Here is a 24651-nt window from a genome sequence, read left to right as displayed (position 1 = left end):
AAAGTTACTGTATTCACTCTCTTATTTCTCTCTCTTTTTTAAAAAAAATTTCACTTTAACGAGTCGTTCACCAAAAACACTCCATCAAAAATTAGCCTGAAACATTGGTGATTTCTACATTAAAACATTTGACAGTTGCTCTGTTGTTAGCCCTCACTTACTTGATTTTTGTCATAGCCCATGGGATGGATTATTCATCTCCTAAAAGCTTGCTTTACTTGGCTTGTAGGTCATACTGTTCTCTTCTCTTTTGTCCTGCCTCGCTGACATTCCTTTTCTTTCCTTTTCTAGTGTCTCCTTCATTGCCTGATCTTGGTCACACAAGAATCAATCTCAGAACCTCTTTCTGATTCTATTTATTTATTTTTTGTTATCCTATCCAGAGCCATGATATCACATATCCTTTTTATGTTCATAATTATCTCACTTTTAATCCCCAGTCGGAGTATTCTTTTTTTAACTTCAGATGCATATTTCCCACTATCTGTTTGACATCTGTTTGAATATCTAATGGCATTTCAGACTTAACCTTTCCAAACTGAACTTCTGCTATTAACTGCCACATTTGTTTCTCCCACATTATCCCCTCATATTAGTCAATGGTGATTATGTTGGGAAAATATAACTAAAAAAAAATCTTCTCCCAGCCAAGGAAAACACTCCACAGTGGTAGAAGAGAAGTAAAACAGTTCTATTATTGAATAAGAATGTAATAGACATCACAGTCAATCTGCTAAGAGATTGCAAAGAAAGAAAATCTCATTCTTCCATATAGCTATGCAGATAAAATCCCCTATGTGTGTTCTCAAGTTAAAAAAATTAGTCCTTAGGAAAGAGGACTTGACAGTACCATTTGTCACATGTAACTTATCCTAGCTTTTACCTGGTAATAGAGGTAACTTATTTTAGGTAATTGGCTTTATCTAGAAAAAGAACTTTTCATCTCTTTATGATAGGACATAGTTCTGCAAACTAGAACGAGGCATCTACTGAAGTTAGGCTTTCATCCTCTCCTAGAAACTGAGATCGGAACACCTTCTTCCTTGATGTTTACATTCCAAAGAGATGGCCCCAGGTCATTGAGAAAGACATTCGTAGGTCTTAAAGCTGACAAAAGGTCTATTAATTTTTCAAATGGCTCTCTCTATATTTTTTTTAAAAATTACATTTTTTAAAAAAGAGGAGAAAGTACAAGTTTTCTAAGGTAAATGCTCTAAGCAAAAGGAGAGGAGGGAAATCTTTCCTTATTTTTAATGGGAAGAATTAAGCCTCTTGTCTTCAATTTATATTTACAACTGCACCTTACAAGTTGCTAAAGCTGAAAATTGTGATACTATCCTAGTTACCTTTTTCTCTTACTCTGTACATCAGCAAACTGTTGATTCTATCTTCAAAATATTTGAAGAACTGGACCATTTTTGATCAACTCTAATATTACTATGCTGGTCCAAACCATTAGTATCTTTGGCTTGAATTATTGCACTGTCCTTGTAACTTGTTTTATGTGTCACCCCATCCCCTTAAATTATGTTTTCTATATAGCAACCAGAGAGCTCTCATCAAAATGTAAGAAAGAATGCGTCATTCCTTTGGTCAAAATCTTCCAATGACTTATCCCCCGAGAGTCAAGTGCCTATTGAATGGCCTCCAGGACTACATGTAATTTGTTCCTTGATAGTTCTCTGATCTCGTGCCCTATTTCTGCCCCACTTGCTATCTTTTTTTCTGCAATATTGGACTCTTCACTGCCCAGGGTCTCCAAGCAAACTCTCGTACCTGTCATTTGTACTTTCTCTTCCCATTGTCTGGGATGTTCTTCCCTTAGTTATTTGCATAGTTCTTCTACTTATCTTCTGGAGGGCTTCGTTCAAATGTGTCCTTAAAAAGACCATCTCAGATCATCGTATTTAAAATTTCAACTCTCTCCTTACTTTGTGTCCCTTTCATGTCTTATCTTTCCTCAAAATGGTTACTATCTAAAATAGTTCTTTAGTTTCTCTTACCCAACCATTAGAATAGAAGCTCAATGGGCAATAGGGTTTGTTTGATATCTCTATATTTTAATGTCCTCTAATTTTTCCATTATCACTTCACATAATGGAATGGGGGTTGGGATGGAAAATCAAGCACTTGGAGAAGTTGGGACAAGCTTGGGATAACTGAGAAGAAGGAGCAATAATAATACCTTTTGTGGTGTCAGTACTTTACTGTCTTTCATTTGAATGCAGTCATTTGAATGCTCCTTCATCCCTATTAACTAAACCTGTTGCCTCTTCTATCTGTAGTGGAAGAAACAGAAAAATACTTGACAGCTTGAGTCAGCAGAGACGCAAGATAGGGGTAAATAAAGAGGAAAGAAGAGAGAACAATGTCTAGATAACTAGACTATTTCAGGCTAAATATAGTTGTATTTGAATATATGATACAGTGATAGCATATATTCAAAAACAAATTCAAAATATATCACTCAGCATATATTCAAATACAATGCTTATGACAAAATATGAGATTTTAAAAATTGTTTAAAATGGTAGTTGTCAAACTTTTACATGTCTCACCTGGAATGCTTGTTAGGACAGATTGCCAGGACCCAACCCCGTCAGACACAGGTCTGAATAGAGCTTAGGAATTTGTATTTCTAAGAAGTTCCTTAGGTTGTCAACTCTGTTGGTACAAGGATTAAACTTTGAGAACCACTGATTCAGAATGCGGCCCCTTTGTTTCAAGAAATTCAAATTAGTACAAAGTTATCTTAGTGAAACGTAGGTGGTAGGAGATACAGGTAAGCAAGTACATTTCAAAGGTCTCGTTGAGTGGGAAGAGAAAGAAGTAAAATGTAAAGGAATTCTACAAGTGTTATAGCATGGGGATGGAAGCAGTGAGAAAAGTTGCCTTGATTCCCTCTGGGTTGATAAAGGAAATAATCACAGGTATATTCCTCTGATTAGCAAGTTCCATAGGATTTAAAATATGTTTAGTAAATGTTTTTTTGATCAAAAGCATTATGTTACTTTATTTCTAACATTAGACAATGGCCAAATTGGCCTATAAAACTTAGGAATAGTTGATTAAGGCATTTTTTGTGAATGTGCCTATGTCTAATCTTTATAACGGTTCTCTAGCCGTAAAAAGGGATATTCTTATGTGGTTGTAGTAATATACCTGTTCATAACAGAAGCAATCCATTATGATATGATATGATAAGAAATGTTAGCTAAGTCTAATGTCTAGTTTATTTTCAAACTGTCATGTAGCCTTAATGCTACATCATCTTGCAGATTAGGAAACAGAATTAACCTGATGTAAAATGTGAGTGAGGATAAAACTTTCTTTACTAGAAGGTATCATAAGTCACACTAATCAAATCAATATAACTTTGGCAAATTGCAGAATATGCATAAATAAGATCATATTAAACAATGAAATACTGTTTGAAAATGTAAAGAGACTATATACTTGTTTTGAAGTGGGCAACATAAATGTCCTATTTCATGTTATCAATGTTCTAAAAGGTCATTTCTGACAACAAAGGTAGGTATTCATTAGCTTCACTTTGGACAATGTGTACATGTTGGATAACAAGTTTAGCATGTAAAAAGCCTTTTTGTTATCAGGTAAGGAGCAGTCTTCCTCATTAGTAATATCAAGCAATAATTCAATATACCCTAGGTCCTATATTGGAGACTTTGTGATTTAACACTCAGTGAGTCCCAGGAAGGAGCTCCTATGACTTCCTCACATTCAAATGAGGAAATTAAGCCATGGAAAGATTAAGTAAATAATCTAAGATCTCACAGTAAAAAACATAAAAATAGATCCGAGGCATATCTACTCTGGAGCTGGGCATTCAGGTTGACTAAGAGGTTTAATGTTTTCTGAACTATTGGTTAGAGGTAGACATGCTATCTGACATTTTCTCTTCTCATTCTTCCATCAGTGTTTGTAGAGTGTACTGAATCTTGGCTTCTGGTTGAAATTAGACGAGCACCTCTTGTGGAAAACCTGCAACCTCAGCATTACGAGCTATCTCTAGGAAATGACTGTCCTGTAACCAGAGTGACGAATGATATCTTTGAGTTCCGTTACGCTCTTGATTTTTGTGGCATCATGAAATACGTAAGAATGGCTGATATTTTTACAAATGACAGTCTTCTCTAGGATTCACATTCACTTATTAACACTGCGTTTTTAAATTGATAGTTGATTTTATATTATGTAATATTGACTACTCTCTAACTTTTTGGACAATTTTATAGTAGAAGAAACCCAAGACAAAATTGTGGTATTTAAAGAAAACATGTTTCTTTTACCAGCTTTTTGCTACACATCTCCCCTGCCTTTGATGGAGAGATTTTATATTAACTGGGGTAAAATCAAACTTAAAGGAAACATCTTACTCTAAAATAACACTACAATCCTTCACCCAGTTGTGGGTGTTGATCAAAATATCCGACTAAAATAGCGGCTACCTGGTTATGTAACTGCTGTGTAACTAAGACAACCCAATTCTCTTTTCTGAAACCAAAATACTTGAAATTATATTAACTATCCTGAATAAAATGGATCATTAGACAGCCAATAGAAAATGAGAGAAGTAACACTGAAGTAATCATGTGTCAATTAGTGCTAAAGAGCATGTTAGAAGCTTCAGTTCTTTGATCTTGCAGTCAGTGCATATTTTACTTATTTAACAAACAAATAGTATGTGTTACGTACCAGGTCATTTACTTACCTAACTCTCACAGTAACACCCTTGGCTAAATAGTATTATCTCCATTTTTAAAGCAGACATTAGGAATAGAGTGAGCAAGTAATTTGCCAAGTGTCACACAGAAAGCAGAGTAACTGGGACTTGAACTGGACATTCATGCCCTTAACCCATTCAAGTCTGATGCCTCACATCTGTTGATTTTGCCTTATCTTCCTGCTGTATTTGGAATGGCAGCTTGGTTTTCCTTTTTGGACTCGCATCTGCCCCACTTTTAATATATCTGATTTATCTGTACCAATTCTGCCTCTGTCTCCAGGTACATGACCACACCCTTTCTTACTGATACATCCCCAATACCTAGAACAATGCCCAGCATGCAAGCACTATACAACTGCTATTTAAATAAAATATAGGTGCTCAGTTAATATTTGTGAAATAAATGAAAAGGTCATGCCAATTGTCAGGTTAGATAATTGTGGCAGGTCAAGTGGAACTACACTAGGAACTTCTCAGAGATTTCTAGGGACGTAGTTTACTCTTTTTCACTGGGATTATACACAGATAATCTTGAAGGAAGTAAGTGCTGAGATTTCTATTTGTCACCCCTGAGGAGAGACCTTCCCTGAAAAAGAGGCTAACATGGGATGAAAAAGACAGGAGTTTGTGGAGGGCAGTGGAGGTAGGGCAGAGAGACAGGTATTTGACAATGTGGTTGGAATTCTATTGCCAGCTATTCCTAAAGCAAGACTACCTTGGGACTCCTCAGGAACATTGATCAATTTGTGCTAAATTTAGATTACTTCGAATGTCTCTTATGTGTGATAAATACTGTCCTGGATAATGCTCAACCCTACACATGCTCATTACAGCCATTTTATAGACTGAAAATCTTGGGCCTAGTTATTCCTTATTGTTACATAAACAGGAAATGCCAAAAGGTATATTTGAACTTTAGCAATCTGAAGTACTAGCAAACATCCTTGAATACCATGGTTTAAACATGTACGATGTGTATTTAAAGTTGAAATATATCCAAATATTGACTATGACTGCATGAAATAATTGAATTATCTCCGTTTGACACTGGCATTTTCCAATGCTATAACATGAATATTTAAATTATAGTACATGAGATGCATTTATATTTACTTGTACTTTCCATGTTATCTACCACTATGGAGGTATGCTTATATATACTTCTATTGTTTTTCTTTAGAAATACTTCTATTTGTTATTTATGTTGTAGGTACTGTAATTTCTCATTCACAAATAATAGCTCATATCTGGGATTAGCAATTATGGCCAGTGGATGAAATTCAGCTAGCCATCTATGTTTATAAGTTTTATTGGAGCATGGGTACATTCATTTAGATATTGACAGTTCATATGCTACATTGGCAGAATTGAGTACAGGCATACCTCAGATGTATTCTGAGTTTGGTTCCAGACCACCAAATTAAAGTGAGTTACACAAATTTCTTAGTTTTACGGTGCACATATGTTTCGACTACACTGCAGATTATTAAGTGTGCAATAGCATTATGTCTAAAAGGATACTAATTTTAATTTTAAAATGCTGTACTTTGTTGCTAAAAATACTAAAGATCACCTGAACCTTCAGCAGTCATAATGTTTGCAGGTGGAAGGTCTTGTCTCAGTGATGATGGCTGCTGACTGATCAGAGTGGTGATTGCTGAAGGTTGGGGTGGTTGTGGAAATTTCTTGAATTAGAAAATAATGAAATTTACTGTATTGATTGACTCTTCCTTTCATGAAAGATTTCTCTGTACCATGTGATGCGGTTTGACAGTGTTTTACTCACAGTAGAGCTTTCAAAATTGGAGTCAATCCTTTCACATCCTGCCACTACTTAATCAACTAAGTTTATGGAATATTCTAAATCCTTTGTCATTTCAATAGTGTTTATGACATCTTCACTAGGAATAGATTTCCTCTGAAGAAACCACTTTTTTTTTGTCATCCATAAGAAGCAACTTCTCATCTATTACATTTTTATCATGAGGTTGTAGCAATTCAGTCACATCTTCAGGCTTTATTTTTAATTTGAGCTCTCTTGGTATTTCTATCATCCCTGCAGTTATTTTCTCCACTGAAGAAAGTAGTAGAAGTCTTGAAGCCCTTAAGGTCATCCACAAGAGTTGGAATTAACTTCTCCCAAACTTCTGCTGATGTTGATATTTTGACCTTCTCTGATAAATTACAAATGTTCTTAATGGCATCTAGAATGGTGAATCATTTACAGAAATTTTTAAGTTTACTTTGCCCAGATCCATCAGAGGAAACAGTATCTATGGCAGCCATAGCCTTACGAAATATATTTCTGAAAAAAAGACTTGAAAGCCAAAATTACTCCTTGATCCATGGGCTGCAGGATGGATGTGGTGTTAGTAGGCATGAAAACAACATTGATCTCCTGGCACATCTTTATCAGAGCTCTTGATTGACTAGATGTGTTGTCAAGGAATAGTAACATTTTGAAAGAAATCTTGTTTTCTGAATAGCAGCTCTCAACAGTAGGCTTAAAATGTTCTGTAAACCATGCTATAAACAGATGTGCTGTTATCTAGGGTTTGTGATTTTATTTACAGGGAATAAGCCGAGTAGATTTGGCATAATTCTTAAGGGCCGTAGGAGTTTTGGAAGGGTAAATGCACTTTGGCTTCAACTTAAAATTACCAGCTACATTAGCTCCTAACAGTCAGCCTGTCCTTTGCAGCTTTGAAGCCAGGCATTGGCTTCTCAACAGCTGTGAAAGTCCAAACGACATCTTCTTCCAATGTAAGGGTTTTTCATCTGTGTTGAAAATCTGTTTATTGTAGCCACTTTCATCAGTAATCTTAGCTACATTTTCTGGATAACTTGCTGCAGCTTTTCAATTAGCACTTGCAACTTCACCTTTCACTTTCATGGGGATGACTTCTTCCTTAAAGCTCATGAACCAACCTCTGCTAGCTTCAAGCTTCGCTTCTGCAGCTTTCTCACCTGTCTGTCTTTATAGTGTTGAAAAGAATTAGAGCCTTGCTCTGAATTAGGCTCTGGCATGAGCGATGTTGTGGCTAAAACTTTCTAAAACTTTAGACCACTAAAACTTTCTCTATATCAGAAATAAGACTGTTTTGCTTTCTTATCATTGGGGTGTTCACTGGAGTAGCACTTTTAATTTCCTTCAATAACTTTTCCTTTCATCTAAAACTTGACTGTGGGGCACAAGAGGCCTAGCTTTTGGTTTATCTTGGCTTTTGACATGCCTTCCTCACTAAGCTTAACCATTTCTAGCTTTTGATTCAAAGTAAGAGATATGCAACTCTTCTTTTCATGTGAACACTTAGAGGCTGTTGTAGGATTATTAATATCTGACATTGTTGTCTCAGAGAATAGAGAGGCCTGAGAAGAGGAAGAGAGACAAGAACGGCTGGTCAGTGGAGCAGTAGGAATATATACAACATTTATTAAGTTTGCTGTCTGTAGGAGCATGGTTCCTGGTGCTCCAAAACAATTAAAATAGTAACATTAAAGATCACTGATCACAAATCACAATAGATACCATAATGAAAAACTAGAAATACTGTGAAATGATCAAAATATGACGCGGAGACGTGAAGTGAGCACGTGCTGTTGGAAAAATGGTGCTCAACTTTCTCAGTGCAGGACTGCTACGTGTCTTTAGTTTGTAGAAAATGCATTATCTGTGAAGTGTGATAGAGTGAAATGCAATAAAATGAGGTAGGTCTGTATTTTCAAGACAGCTAGTACAGTCTGCAAAGACTGAAATATTCTCTGGCCAGTTTGACAACCCCTGAGCTATATTATCTCCATTTTATGAGTAGGGAAGGTAGAACCTGCTCTGAAATGATGAAATATTTAGTCAAAATTCATACTCAGAGTAAGTTGCAGAGCCTGTCCTATAATACAGGTCTGCCAAAATCAGGGCCTTACACTTAAACAAATGTGATCAGGAGTCGTCTACACATTGACAGACAACAAAATGTCTGTGGCATAATGTCAGGAGCTATTACTTGGATGTTTTCTAAACATAAACATTTTATTGCTTAGCTCTGTTGTCCTTTGACCTAATAGAAAATAAAAATTTCTGTATTTTAAAAACTTTAACTCTTATTTTTGAACTGTTAGATTTAAGTAAAACAAGTTCATACCTTTTTTATTCTCTTCAGCAACGCCCATGGGGCATTCTTATTGAGAGTTTCGTCAGATATCAACCAATGTTTTTGAATATCAGAACTTTCATCCCAGTAAGATGCTCCCTTGAAAGGTAAGTCTAGCTGGCTACAGAGATTAAGGTTCTCTAACATTTGCTTGGCTGGAAGGTGTTTCCGATGAGAGTAAAGATGTTAGAAAATATGCTGAGGTCCAGCCCTTAGACCTGTCTGACTGATGGATAGTGTTCTGTTCTTTTATATGTGTAGATATGTCATATAATTATATATATGTTTATATATAAAGCTGACTGTCTCAATGTATTTTATTAATAAAATGAACCTATTTGTTTCTCTGGTAGCTGATGGAGAAATTGTGGTTAAATTTTTTTTTTAATTTTTAATTCTTGTGGGTACATAGTAGGTATATATATTTATGGGGTACATAAGATGTTTTGATACAGGAATGCATTGCATAATAATCACATGGAGAATGGGGTATCCATCCCCTCAAGCATTTATCCTTTGTGTCACAATCTAATTAGTCTCTTTTGCTTATTTTAAAATGCACAATTAAGTTATTATTGACTACAGTCACCCTGTTGTGCTATCAAATAGTAGGTCTTATTTATTTTTTTCTATTTTTTTGGTATGCATTAACCAACCACACCTCCCTGCTCCCCCAACCTACCACTACCTTTCCTGGTCTTTGATTGCCATTCTTCTACTCTCTATGTCCATGAGTTCAATTGTTTTGATTTTTAGATCCCACAAATAAGTGAGAACATGCGATGTTTGTCTTTCTCTGCCTGTCTCATTTCACCTAATGACTTCCAGTTCCAGCCATGTTGTTGCACATGATGGGATCTTATTCTTTTTTTTATGGCTGAATAGTACTCCATTGTGTATATGTACCACATTGCCTTTACCCATCCACCTGGATAAAATGGACACTTAAGTTGCTTCCAAATCTTAGCTATTGTGAACAGTGCTGCAACAAACATGGGAGTGTAGATATCTCTTCAACATACTGATTTCTTTTGAGTATACACTCAGCAGTGGGATTGCTGGATCACATGGTAGCTCTATTTTTAGTTCTTTAGGGAACTTCCAAGCTGTCTCCCATAGTGGTTGTACTAACTTATATTCTCACCAACAGGTTATGAGGGTTCCTTTTTTTCCACATTCTCACTAGCATTTGCTACTGCTTGTCTTCAGAATACAAGCTATTTTAACTGGGGTGAGATGATATCTCATTGCACTTTTGATTTACATTTCTCTGATCAATGATGTTGAACACATTTCCAAATGCCTGTCTGCCATTTGTATGTCATCTTTTGAGAAATGTTTATTCAAACCTTTTGCCCAATTTTTCTTTTATCAGATTATTAAATTATTTTTTTTCACCTAAAAGTTGTTTGAGCTCTTTATATATTCTGGTGATGAATCCCCTGTCAGATGGGTAGTTTGTAAATACTTTATCTCAGTCTTTGAGTTGTCTCTTTACTTTGTTGATTGTATCCTTTGCTGTGCAGAAGCTTTGTAACTTGATGTGGTCACATATGTCCATTTTTGCTTTGGTTGCCTTTGCTTGTAGGATATTGTTCAAGACATTTCTGCCCAGACCAATGTCCTGAAGATTTTCCCCAATGTTTTCTTTTAGTTTCTTAGTTTGAGGTTTTAGATTTAAATTTTTAATCCATTTCAATTTGACTTTTTGTATATGGTGAGAGATAGGGAACTAGTTTCATTCTTCCGCATATGGATATCCAGTTTCCCAGCACTATTTATGAAAGAGACTGTCTTTTCCCCAGTGTATGTTCTTGGTTCCATTGTCAAAAATGAGTTCACTATAGGTGTGTGGATTTGTTGTTTCTGGGTACTTTATTCTGTTCCATTGATCTATGTGTCTGTTTTTATGTCACTACCATGCTGTTTTGGTTACTATAGCTCTGTAGTATAATTTGAAGTTAGGTAATGTGATTCCTCCACTTTTGTTCTTTTTTGCTTAGGATAGCTTTGGCTATTCTGGGTCTTTTGTGATTCTATATAAATGTTAGGATTGTTTTTCCTATTTCTGTGAAGAATGTCTTGGAATTTGGTAGGGATTGCAATGAATCTGTAGATTGCATTGGGTACTATTGATATGTTAGCAATATTGATTCTTCCAATCCGTGAATATGGAATATTTTTCCATTTTTTTAAGGAGTGTCCTCTTTAATTACTTTCTCTAGTGTTTTATAATTTTCATTATAGAGATCTTTCACTTCTTTGGTTAATTCGTACATATTTAATTTTGTGTGTGGCTATTGTAAATGGGATTACTTTTTAATTTATTTTTCACACTGTTTATTGTTGACATATAGAAATGCTACTGATTTAAAAATTTTTTAATTTTTAATTTCAATAGGTTTTGGAAGAACGGGTGGTGTTTGGTTACATAAATAAATTCTTTAATGATGATTTCTGAGATTTTGGTGCACCCATCACCTGAATGGTGTATACTGTACCCAATGTGTAGTATTTTATCCCTCGCCACCCCCAACCCTTTCCCCTGAGTCCCCAAAGTCCAATGTATCATTCCTATGCCTTTGCATCCTGATAGCTTAGCTCCCACATATGAATGAGAACATATGATGTCTGGTTTTTCATTCCTAAGTTACTTTGCTTAGAATAATAGTCTTTGATTCCATTCAGGTTGCTGTGAATGCCATTGTTTCTTTCCTTTTTCAGGCTGAGTAGTATTCCATGGTATGTGTATACCACATTTTCTTTATCTGCTTGTCGATTGATGGGCATGTTGGGCTGGTTCCATATTTTTGCAATTGCAAATTGTGCTGCTACAAACATGAATGTGCGAGTATCTTTTTTGTATTATGACTTTTTCTCTGGGTAGATACCTAGTAGTGGGATTACTGAATTGAGCAATAGATCTACTTTTACTTTGTAAAGGAATCTTCACACTATGTTCCATAGTGGTTGTACTAGTTTACATTCCCACCAACAGTGTAAAAATGTTCCCTTTTTACACCATCCATTCCAGCATCTATTATGTTTTGATTTTTTGATTATGGCCATTCTTGCAGAAGTGAGGTGGTATCGCATTGTGGTTTCGATCTGCATTTCTCTCATCATTGTGTTGATGATTGTGATGTTGAGCACTTTTTCATATGCTTGTCAGTCATTTGTATATCTTCTTCTGAGAATTGTCTATTCATGTCCTTAGCCCACTTTTTGATGGGATTGTTTTTTTTTCTTGCTGATTTGAACTCCTTATAGATTCTGGGTATTGGTCCTTTGTCGATGTATAGTTTGTGAAGATTTTTCTCCCACTCCGGGTTGTCTGTTTACTCTGCTGATTATTTCTTTTGCTGCACAGAAGCTTTTCAGTTTAATTAAGTCCTATCTATTTACCTTTGTTTTTGTTGTTTTTGCATTTGGGTTCTTGGTCATGAAGTCTTTGCCTAAGCCAATGTCTAGAAGGGTTTTTCTGATGTTATCTTCTAGAATCTTTATGGTTTTTAGGTCTTAAATTTAAGTCTTTGATCCATCATGAGTTGATTTTTGTATAAGGTGAGAGAAGAGGATCCAGTTTCATTTCTTCTACATGTGGCTTGCTAATTATCCCAGCACCATTTGTTGAATAGGGTGTCCTTTCCCCACTTTATATTTTGGTTTGCTTTGTTGAAGATCAGTTGGTGGTAAGTTTTTGGCTTTATTTCTGGGTTCTTTATTCTGTTCCATTAGCTTATCTGCCTATTTTTATACCAGTACCATATTGTTTTGGTGACTATGGCCTTATAGTATAGTGTGAAGTTGGATAATGTGATGCTTCTAGATTTGTTCTTTTTGTTTAGTCTTGCTTTGGCTATGCAGGCCTTTTTTGGTTCCATTGAATTTTAGGGTTGTTTTCTCTAAGTTCTGTGAAGAAGGATGCTGGTGTTTTGATGGGAATTGCATTGAATGTGAAGATTGTGTTTGGCAGCATGGTCATTTTCACAATATTGATTCTACCCATCCATAAGGATGGGATGTGTTTTCCATCCCATGGAAACACTTATTTGTGTTGTTTGATTTATTTCAGCAGTGTTTTGTAGTTTTCCTTGTAGAGGTCTTTCATGCCCTTGGCTAGGTATGTTCCCAAGTCTTTTATTTTATTTTTTTTAATCTATTGTGAAAGGGGTTGAGTTCTTGATTTGATTCTCGGATTAGTTGCTGTTAGTGTATAGCAGAGTTATTGATTTGTGTACATTAATTTTGTATCCTGAAACTTTGCTAAACTCAGTTACCAGTTCTAGGAGGTTTTTGGATGGGTGTTTAGGGTTTTCTAGGTATACGATTATATATCATCAGCAAACAGTGACAGTTTGACTTCCTCTTTACTGATCTGGATGCCATTTATTTCTTTCTCTTGTCTGATTGCTGTGGCTAGGACTTCCTGTACTATGTTGAATAAAAGTGGTGGAAGTGGGCATCCTTGTAGTGTTCTAGTTCTCAGGGGGAATGCTTTCCAACTTTTCCTTGTTCAGTATAATGTGGGCTGTGAGTTTGTCATAGATGGCTTTTATTACCTTAAGCTATGTTCCTTCTATGCCAGTTTCGCTGAGGGTTTTAATTATAAAGGGATGCTGGATTTTGTCAAATCCTTCTTCTGCATCAATTGAGATGATCATGTGACTTTTGTTTCTAATTCTGTTTATGTGGTGTATTACATTTATTGACTTGCATGTGTTAAACCATCTCTGAATCCCTGGTGTAAAACCCACTTGATCATGGTGAATAACCTTTTTGATATCCTTTTGGATTCAGTTTGCTAGTGTTTTGTTGAGGATTTTTGCATCTATGTTCATCAGGGATATCGGCCTGTAGTTTTCTTTTTTTGTTATATCCTTTCCTGGTTTTGATATTAAGGTGATACTGACTTCATAGAACGATTTAAGGAGGATTCTCTCTTTCTCTATCTTGTGGAATATTGCCAATAGGGTTGGCACCAATTTTTCTTTCAATGCCTGATAGAATTCAGCTGTGAATCTGTCTGGTCCTGGACTTTTTTTTCTCAAGCAGGAGTTTTGCCCCATAGCCACCACAGCTGGGACTGTGGTAAGTCCCACCTGAAGTCAGCAAGTCTCATAGGCTCCCCCCAGGCCCTCAGTGTAGTACCTGCTTATCACTGCTGATAATTCAGGGCCCAGGGTCTTCTCAGTTAGCAGGCGATAAATATTGCCAGGACTGCATCCTTCCCATCAAAGCAGTGGGTTCCCTTCTGGCCAAGGGTGTGTCTAGAAATGTCTGGAAGCTAGGACCTGGAATGAGGGGACTAACAACTCTGACCAATGCCCTCTCCTGCTGTGGTTGAACTGGTATTCAAGATGCAAGACAAAGTCCTCCCCACTCTTCTTTCTCCTCTCCTCAAGTGGAAGAAAGAGCTCTCTTTTGGAGCCACAAGCTGTGCAACCTGGGTTTAGAGGTGGGGGTAATGCCAGCACCTCCTTAGCTACATGGCTTGTGTCCTAGTAGGTCATGTGTTCCCCGAGTTCACTGTCTCTGGGCCCAGTTCAGCACTAGGACTCACCTAAGAGTTGCAGTCCTTATGGCCTAGACTGCCTTTCAAGTTTAGAGACTCAGAGCACTTTAGCCCTCTGTGGTAAGGTTCGCAGGAACTCAAGTTCTGACTACTGGGATTGGTGATTCTCCTCTGGCTAGGGATAGTTTAAATGATCTCTCTGTGGATGGGCATCAGCTGAATTTGGCCTGGTTTTTCTTTCTTCTCTAACAGGATTTTGTTAGTGAACTTTTCTTTTCCTGGTCATTCTTTGTACCCACCACTTCCAACCCGCCCAGTCCCAAGGCTATCATAGGCACTATTGATTTCCTCTATGAACATACCACCACTCTGCCGCTGATTGTCCCAGGGAAGAGAATGGCCCAAGGGATTCAAAATTATTTTTTTCTTCCAAAATTTTCAAACTAAAACAGAGTCAGTCTCTGATTTACCCAGAGTTATAACAATGAAGACTTGCTAATGACCACCATTTTCTCCTTGTTTTTAAGAACACTTCTGCAATGGGAGAATAATGTAGAAGATGCAGAGGTGAGGTACCTTGGCTCATTCTTGGCTCAGTTATTTATGTGGCCCAATTACGTATCTGTGGGAATTTTAAATACGATCTACTTTTTGAATAATCCGAACTATATAAAAGCATAATAAGTAAATGATTGTATTTCTTTTTCAGTAACTCAGCTCAGTTCTGTTCTATAAAGTCTTCTCTTCCCATACCATTATATCTTTTGCCTTTTTCTCCTATGATAAATTAAGCTTAATGAAAACCTCAATTTCATATCAAATTTAATGTTCCCCTCCTTTACTACTGGCAGCCCTGGGTACAAACGATTGGAGAAAAAGAGGGCTCAACCTACTCTATACATACTTTATCTTCTGCTTTCTTCCCTGCCTTGGCATGTTAAGGTAGAGAAAAAGGATAAAAAGAAAGGAAGGATGAGTGTCAACCTGGCACAGTTGTTATCCATTTCTAGTAGCTTTGATCGAGTAAGTTTTTACTATACACTCTAAATGTTGCTCAAATTTGCTTGGGTCTTTAGGGCTCACTAAAGGCATAGAGATGCCAATGTGTACATTTTGATGGGGCAATCTATATAATGCTTTACCGGCTCCACCCAGATGTTACTTTTGATACCTCTCCTCAGTCTCTTAACTTGGTTGTTGATCATTGAGCCTCTTATTTCTTGGGGAGCCCTACACAGATAATTAGTAATCTGCATGCATAAAGCATTGCTAGTTGTTATACTTCAGAAATAACTCAATCCCAGGTATTGGTAGGAAAGCACCTGCCAAATGTTGGGGTTGTATGGCTCTCCCACTCTACTCTTTTTGCTTCTTGGACGTCTCAATTTTTTTTCCCGCATACTAAAGAGGTATATGTGGAAGACACACCAGCCTGCTACATGAGCAGATGCTACTTGGAAGTGAGATGCCAGTCTCCAGTGTAGGTATCCTCGGTGTCTAAGTCTTCATTTAAAACACTCTTACTTTGGCTTCACAAAGAAGGGGAGTATTTCAGTAGACTCCTCACCCACCAGGCCAGGAATGCAAAACAGAATTTCATCATTTTCTATAGACCATAGGGTGACATGTTTAGAGATACCAGATCTGGTCCAGCAAATTTTAAAGTTTCTGGCATTTGCAACTACTTTGATTTTAGTTCTGGGTCACAATCACTAATTCTGGGGTAATGGAAAGTTCTAATTAACATTCTGTTAGAAACTTTTCCTCATCCTTCTGCAAAATAACAAATTTCCGTTTCAACATGAAGTGACTTGATTTGGTGTTCTATCCTTTAAAACCCAAAGAGAGAATGTCTAGTTTATTTCTATTCTCATATTCCCAGCCATTGCAAAAATAACTGTAATGTATATACCAGCCTCAAATCCCTGCATATGTTTTTCTCCCTGTTTTTCAGAAAGCCTCCTTTACTTGAACAAAACGTAATACGGAATAATACAGATAAATCTAAGAAAACAGTCCAAACTCAGTATTATCAAGCAGGAAATTTGTGTATCCAGGAGTATTATTTAGGTGAGTACTTTGACTTAGTACTCTAAATGTTTTCCATTATATTAAGAGAAAAAAGGTGAGGGTTCAAGGTGACATACACCATATATTCTACAGCATGTGCCCATATAATTCCAGTTTAGGATCATTGTTACCATGCATTTGTGGTGATTAGGGATATATTCTGTCATAGTATTTCTCATTACTATTTTGAGTAAAATGTGACCAATTTGCAAGAAACACTCAATAGTTATTCATGTTATGAATCCCAATCAACCAAAGAATGAAAATTTGACTACAACATTACTATAGAATGGGACTAGAAATTTCCGGGAATTACCATGAAGACAGTAATTGATATGCGTGTTAACTCTTGCGTTTTGTTCTGCAAGGACAAAATGCCTACAACAGAAGAGCTAAAATCAACTTTCCACTCTTGAATGGAAAGTTGAGTCCTAAGAACTATTCATATAGTCTATAGTTCTTGGACCTTAGATCCCAGAAGACACAGAACCTGTATATTCTTATTTCAGAGATCTATTAACCATCTTAAATTGAAATTTGTGATGCTATTATATAAATTTTATAATTATTTGTTAATAACAGCTATATGTAAGTATTGCATTGACTATACTTGGATCATTACAATATTGTAGTCAACTCTGCAGTTTAAAATTGGGATTATTATAATATAGTGGTAAATTATGCAGTTTAAAATCAATTCCCTCTTTCTCAATCCCTTTATTCCTCCCTAGTTGAGCCACAGTGAAATATCTAAGATTTTTATGTAAAAGCTTCTAATCAGTACTACTGCCTGTTGTTTTTCTTCCTTATAGGAGCAATTTTTTCTCTGGTTGGACTATGTAATTTTTATTCCTCGAACTAAGCAAAGGAATTGAGCTTTGAATTCTGGTGCTTAAAACAACCTTTGTAACCTTGGTCCTCTGATTACCTGAGGATTTTGCACTACCTTTCAGAAGTTGCACTAATGCCGATGGATGCTATCTTTTGCTGTTTTAATAATGTTGTTTTAAAAATGAATTTGTTCTATTTCATGTGTTTATGAACTCTTTGGATGGGGTTAAAAGGAACTTCCCCAGACTTTTACATTTGTAGTGAAGGCTACCTTTAAAAATAAAGTTTTGAATATTTGAATAGTTATTTCTCTTTTGTGAAGAAAGCTGAAATCCTGACTTACAGGGTATTTTTCCAGGCACCTATGTTTTGTGAAGGGTAAAGGTGTACTCATTAGCCAACAATCTGGATGGAGATTCAGTAACTATTATACTGTGGTATATAGTTTTTTGATTAATTGTCATTTCACTTCTTTCTAATGATACGTATAAACATAGCTGAAATCAGATTCTCTCTGTAAGGTTGAAAAAAGTAGACTATTCTATTTCCTACTTCTGGCTTTTCTGTAGTTTTCTTTTGCTTCTTTTTGAATCAGTTTTACTTCTTTTCTATATAGTAGTAATTTCAAGTGAGTTTGAAAATTTGGGTTCATTCGCTTTGTGCATATGAAGGAGCTATTTTTTGGGGAAAATAATATTCTAATTGATGTCACAATTTATGACAACTTTGAACCAAAAATGAATCTTGTCTAACTTCTTGTTCATATATCTGAAAATATTTAAAGTGATGGATTAAGTGGTAACATCTGAAGAATCTTGTTAAAAAAAAAATCACATGCTTTCATGTGTTCTCTCAAACCTACATACATATTTTTCTCTGGATGTGGAATCAGTTGGCAAAAGTAACAAGGAAATCATAAATACAATGTGTTCTTTATTCCTCATACAACTACTAAAGAGAAAGTAACCTCCAGGATAAAATCAGACTCTTTTTGGAAAGCCTGCCCTTTTGTGGACTAAATCAATCCCAGGATGGGACACCTGCCTCAGTTTTCATACTGCAAGAGACCTGGAAGCCAGGAAGATTCCAAGGGGGAGGGGGCAGCAAAACACCAGCTAAGTGTTGAGTGACTTTTTTTCCACCTTGCAGATAGGATAAAGGTTGAATTCTCTCATGAGAAAGTAGATGAAAGTTACAGTCCAGAAATATATCTCAAGTGTGGCTCCTTCTTGGGTAGTAGAGTAAGTGAATACATTCCCCTAGTGCTATTCATTCAACTCTACTTTCCTGCCTCTATTTTTCTGTTTATTTTCTACTTCACCCTCTCTCCCTTTCTAACAAAATACTGACTAGAGGATTCATTGACATACTGTCGAATATCTCTAACCCTGAATATAAGAACATGATTTTTAATCTCAATTTATATGAAATTATTTTTTATTTTCCTTCTCTGGAGATTAAATCACTAGAACATCATGAGTGATTCATTTCTACCAGATTGAGGACAATTTATTTTAACTGTTTGAGTTTCAGTAATTCTTTCTGTAAATGAATGTCCTATATTTTAAAAGTTACATATTCCCTACTTGTCTTCCACCCCAAATATTCTTGAGTTAGATCTAGCTTGCTGAAATTCTAGAAAGCCAAAAATTGAACACTTAAAAATTTTAAATAAAATCAAAAGCAAAAAGAAAATGCACTATTAGTTTTAGGTGCATTAGGCCATCTCTGAAACACACAGCACCTCCCAAAGCTCATAGACAAAAGGATGATGCTGAAATCACATGGGGTATAAAATCAATTTAAAACTTGTAGTCCGAGGCAAGGGAAAATAAGTAGGCACTGGTGGAAGATAACACATTTAGGGTAGGAGGCAAGCAGGATGGAAGGACCACACTTGCAGCATCCTGGGGTGTATACTGTACATATATTTTGTATCTTTCCCTACTGTATCATCCTTCTCTACTGATTAATTATGAGGTTACAAGGACCAGCATTGAGGATTGAGCAAGGCCACAAACAGAAGCTACTCAGGGTCAACAGCACACATTTGCTCTGTCAGAGAGATGCAGTGGTAAGTGTTACTGGAGATAGCTATGACATAATTCCAAGAGACTGTGTGTGTGTGTGTGTGTGTGTGTGTGTGTGTGTGTATGTGTGTGTTTGAGGGGGGTGCAGTGGAACACATGGGACCAGAATGGCACCAAACTAGATGTTACTAATTGGAGCGCAATTTGGAGTTACAGAGTTGTCTGGTCAGTGATGGCATGATGGAAGAAGTATTTTTTTCTCTCTTTCCCCTGATACTCTGTATGTTTCATCCTATTTTCTATTTATCTATCCTTCTGGTTAGCATTTCACTCGCCTATAGTCAATGCATCTTATTCTGCCTGTTTCACTGGCTTCTTACTTGCTTATATCACTTCTAATGAGTTTTTACCATTTTGTTTTCTTGCTTTTAGAGACAAATATTTTCAAATCACACAGTAAATCTACATTATAAAAGGTTGTTAACTTGTACAGGCTTATCTGTAAACTTGGATGCTAAAGGTCTACAGAATAATAGTAATTGTGATCAAATTTATTTTAATCTTTCCCCCCATATTTAGGCTAACTAGATTTCATTTGTGAGGAGAAAAAGATTTAAACATATACTCTTAAAGTATTATTCACCTTAGATATCCTCTGATGGTATAAAGATATCAAAATATCAAATAAGGATTACAATAAATAATACAGATCCCCTTCTAAAGAATTATTAGACTATGTGCTCCAAAAGAACAAATGTAAATGCAAATAAAGTTAGAGAGCTAAGATATTGGCAAAATTCATACTTTGGCATAAATTTAGTACTGGAATGCAAAATCTGAAAGTCCCAAATTATCATAAAATGTTGGAAAAATGTGATAAGTTCCCTGCACAAGAATATACATTGTGTATTAGCTTTATTTTTCTTGCAACAAATTTCCACAAATTTGTCGGCTTCTAAAATCACTCATTTATTACCTCTTAGTTTCTAGGGTTGGAGTCCAGGCACCAAGTGGCTCATTTAGCTTCTCTGGAGTCTCATAAGAGTGAATCAAGTTGTCAGCAAGCCTCTTGGGGTAATTTAAGTTGGCAGAATTCAGTTCCATGCAATTGGAGAACTGAAGTTCCTACTTTCTTGCTCGTCATCGGCTCGGGCTAGTTCTCAGCTTCTAGAGAACTCACATGTCTTACCACATGGACCCTCCCTAAGTGTAAGTGTAAGTGTTTAGAGTCTCTAGTAGCCTACAGTAATGGCCTAGGCATTCACGTTCACTCATTGCTCACTTACTGACTCACCCACAGTGACATCCAGTCTTGCAAGATTCATTCATAGTAAGTGCCTTATACAGGGGTACCATTTTTTAAAAATGTTACTTTAAGTTCTGAGATACATGTGCTGAATGTGCAGGTTTATTACATAGGTATACATGTGCCATGGTGGTTTGCTGCACCCTTCAAGCCATCGTCTAGGTTTTAAGCCCTGCATGCATTAGGTATTTGTCCTAATGCTCTCTCTCCCCTTGTCCTCCACCCTCTGGCAGGCCCCGGTGTGCTGGATACCATCATTCTCAGCAAACTAACACAGGAACAGAAAACCAAACACCAAACACTCGCACTCATAAGTGGGAGTTGAACAATGATAACACATGGACATAGGGAGGGGAATAAAAATTGCAACCATTTTTAAAAAGATTTTATCTCTATATGGCAGTTTTAGGTTCACAGCAAAATCGAGAGGAAGGTACAGAGATATTTCATATTTCCCCTGCCTTCACATATAATCGCCTTCCTCATTATCAACACCCCCACACAGAGTGGTAAATATGTTACAATTGATGAACTTCCATTGACATATCATTATTACTCAAAATCCACAGCTTCCACTAGGGTTCACTCTTGGTGTTATATATTCTATGAGTTTGGATCAATGTATAATGACTTATATCCACCATTATAGTATCATAGAATAGTCTCACTGTCCTAAAAATCCTCTGTGCTCTAATCATCCCTCCCTCCATCCAACTCCTGGAAACCACTGATGTTTTTACTATTCCTGTAGTTTGGCCTTTTCCAGAATATCATATGGTTGGAATCATACCATATGTAGCCTTTTCAGATTGGTTTCTTTCACCAATATAAGTAATGTGCAAATATTTTAGGTTCCTCCATGTCTCTTCATGGTGTGATGATAGCTCATTTTGGCCCTGAATAATAGTCTATGGTCTGGAGGTACCACAGTTCATCCATTTACCTATTGAAGGACATCTTGGTTGCTTCCAAGTTTTGGCAATTATGATTAAGGCTGCTATAAACATTTGTGTGCAAGTTTTTGTGTGGACATGAGTTTTCAACTTCTTTGGGTAAGTACCAGGAAGCGCATTGGTGGAGCAGCCACTAAGAGTATATTTACTTTTGTAAGAAACTACCCAGCTGTCTTCCGAAGTGGCTGTACCATTTCCTATTCCCACCAGCCCTGAGTGAGAACTTCTGTTGCTCTACATCCTCGCAGCAACGAACTGGTGTTGCCAGTGTTCTGGATTTTAGCCATTCTAATAGGTGTGTAGTGGTATCTCATTCTTTGAATTTGCATTTCCCTGATGACAGGTGACATGCAGCAACCTCTCATATGTTTATTTCTCATCTGCATATCTTATTAGGTGAGGTGTCTGTTCAGGTATTTGGCCCATTTTTAAATTGGGTTGTTTGATTCTTTATTGTTAACTTTGAGTACTTTGTGTATTTTGGATAACAGTTGTGGAGATAAAGCAACTACATCTCGAATGCTAATTTGCCATGTTGACGTTTGATTAACCCCGGTTCCAAGAAGAGATTTCCAGTTTATCTATTGCTACCTATGTAAGAGTGTGTAAATCCTGCCTTTAGGTCAAAACAACCTTCATGTCATCGTACTTCAGTTGTCCTACATATCTCTTCTGAATCACGTATTTCCCTTCCCTATGGTAACCCCTCTGGGTCTAGGGGAAAAAGGCATGGGATCCACCATTTGGTCTCAGTGCCGCTGAGGCACAAACATGGCCATATGGTTTCTAAGGCGCTGTTAAATGTTTCTTTCTAAGAAACTGGATTTGTCAACCACTTTCTTCTGCCCCTAAGCTTCCTTGGACTTTGGGGTAGGTTTGCATAGATCTGCCCACTGCAAAACAAAAGTCTTTTTATCAGTTATGTCTTTTGCAAATATTTTCTAACAGTGTATGTCTTGTCTTCTCATTCTCTTGAACAACAGGGTTTTTGTTTTGTTTTGTTTTTTTGTTTTTTGCTAAAACTTTGCAAGCTGGTCTTAAAATTTACATAATTGGTCAAAAAAAAATCAGCACAGTTAAAAAGAAGAAAGTAGGAGGACTTGATATTGGAGTACCAATATCAAGATAAATCTATGGTAAACAGGATATATTTGTATTGATACAGGAATAAATAAATAGATAAATGAATAAAACAGAGACTCTGGAAATAGGCATACACACCTTGACTTATGAAAGACAGACTGCAGAACTGTGGATAAAGATAGACTTTTAAATAAATAAATTATTTCAATCCCCAGATGGCTATCCATATGGTCAAATATGCTTTTCTATTCACAAAAATCAGTTCCAAGTAGATTTAAAACCTCAATATCATGAGCAACATTATAAAGTTTTTAGAAGAGAATATTGGAAAAATTGTCATGGATTTCAGATCAATAATGCACAAATTCTAAAGGAAAATTTGTTAGACCATATTAATATTTAATTATTCTGTTTATTATCATTAAATAAATATACCATGAGGAAATTAACAAGATTACCTACTGTATTATTTGGGTTCTCTAGAGAAATAGAATCAGAATGAGATGTATGTATGTGTCTGTATAATATACCATATATATGTGAGATATATACACACACACACGTATACACACACATATACAGTAAGGACTTGGCTCGTGTGATTCCCAGTGTCTCAGAAGTCCCAAGATCTGCAGTCAGCAAGCTGGTGATTGAGAAGAGCCGAGGGTATCGTTCCAGTCCAAGTCCAAAGGCCTAAGAACCAGCAGAGCTGACGGTGTAAATTCTAGTCTAAATTCAAGTCAGGAAAAGGAGAAGACCAATGTTTCAGCTGAAGACGGTCTGACAGAGAGTGAATGCTCCCTCTCTCAACCTTTTTATTCTATTCAGGCCTTCAACAGATTAAATGAGGCTCACCTACATTGGTGAAGGCAGTTTGCCTTACTCAGTCTGCCCATTTGAATGTTCAGCTCACTGAAAAATGCCTTCACAGACACACCCAGAATAATGTTAAACCAAAGATCTGTGCACCTTGTGGCCCAATCAAATTGACAAATAAAATTAACCATCACAGTACAGAGTGGTAGGAGATATTCACAATACACATAAACCGGAAGATTCATATTCAGAATATATAAAGGACTCTTAAAAATTAACTTTAAAAATACAGACAACCTTTTTATTCTATTCAGGCCTTCAACAGATTAAATGAGGCTCACCTACATTGGTGAAGGCAGTTTGCTTTACTCAGTCTACCCATTTGAATCTCACTGAAAAATGCCTTCACAGACACACCCAGAATAACGTTAAACCAAAGATCTGTGCACCTTGTAGCCCAATCAAATTGACAAATAAAATTAACCATTACAGTACAGAGTGGTAGAAGATATTCACAATATACATAAACCAGAAGATTCATATTCAGAATATATAAAGGACTGTTACAAATTAATTTTTAAAATACAATGAAATAGAAAATTTGGAAAGTTATTTCACAAGAGAGGGTGTCCAAATGGTCAGCAAATGTTTGAGAAAATGCTCAAACTCATCAGTAGTTCAGGAAATTTAAAATGGAACCACAATGAGAGAATGACGGTGAGGGGAAATCACAAACGTGTCACCTGTGTCAGTCTCCTGATGCTTTTTAAAATCCTACGGCTCTTGTACCTTAAAATTTAATTAATAAGTATCCTATGTAGTATGTAGGACTTCACTGAGACACATCCATATAGCTAGAGATGTATAATAGGTTTAGTAACTTTATTTACATCATGATTTCTAATTTTAAAATAATGTTTAAGAAGTCGGTAGTCAAGTGGCCCAGACTAAAGCTATACTAAGAAAAATGCCTCTTAATTTTAATATGCATGTGAACTACTTGGAAATCTTGTCGAAATGCAGTTTGTGATTGATACTGTAGGTCTAGAGTGAAACCTGTTATTTTGCGTCTAACAAGCTCCCAGGTTGCCTGTGGCACAGGTGAAGGGATGTAGCTACTGCCAGCTGATGAGCCACGCTTTGAGAAGATGC

General features: G+C 36.4%; 1 long non-coding RNA gene across 1 annotated transcript; it reads left to right on the top strand.

The window, feature by feature from the left end:
* The first annotated feature begins 3937 nt into the window (after window positions 1–3937).
* On the top strand, window positions 3938–16480 carry LOC135967233 (uncharacterized). Its single transcript, XR_010581232.2, has 3 exons — window positions 3938–4116; window positions 8905–9002; window positions 16365–16480. It is a non-coding gene; the product is annotated as an uncharacterized lncRNA (long non-coding RNA).
* The last annotated feature ends 8171 nt before the right edge of the window (window positions 16481–24651 follow it).

The sequence above is a fragment of the Macaca fascicularis genome, chromosome 14 (assembly GCF_037993035.2).
Source record: "Macaca fascicularis isolate 582-1 chromosome 14, T2T-MFA8v1.1".
NCBI lineage: Eukaryota > Metazoa > Chordata > Mammalia > Primates > Cercopithecidae > Macaca > Macaca fascicularis.
The sequence above is the reverse complement of the archived record's forward strand: the minus strand, read 5'-3'. Positions and strand labels throughout refer to the sequence as shown.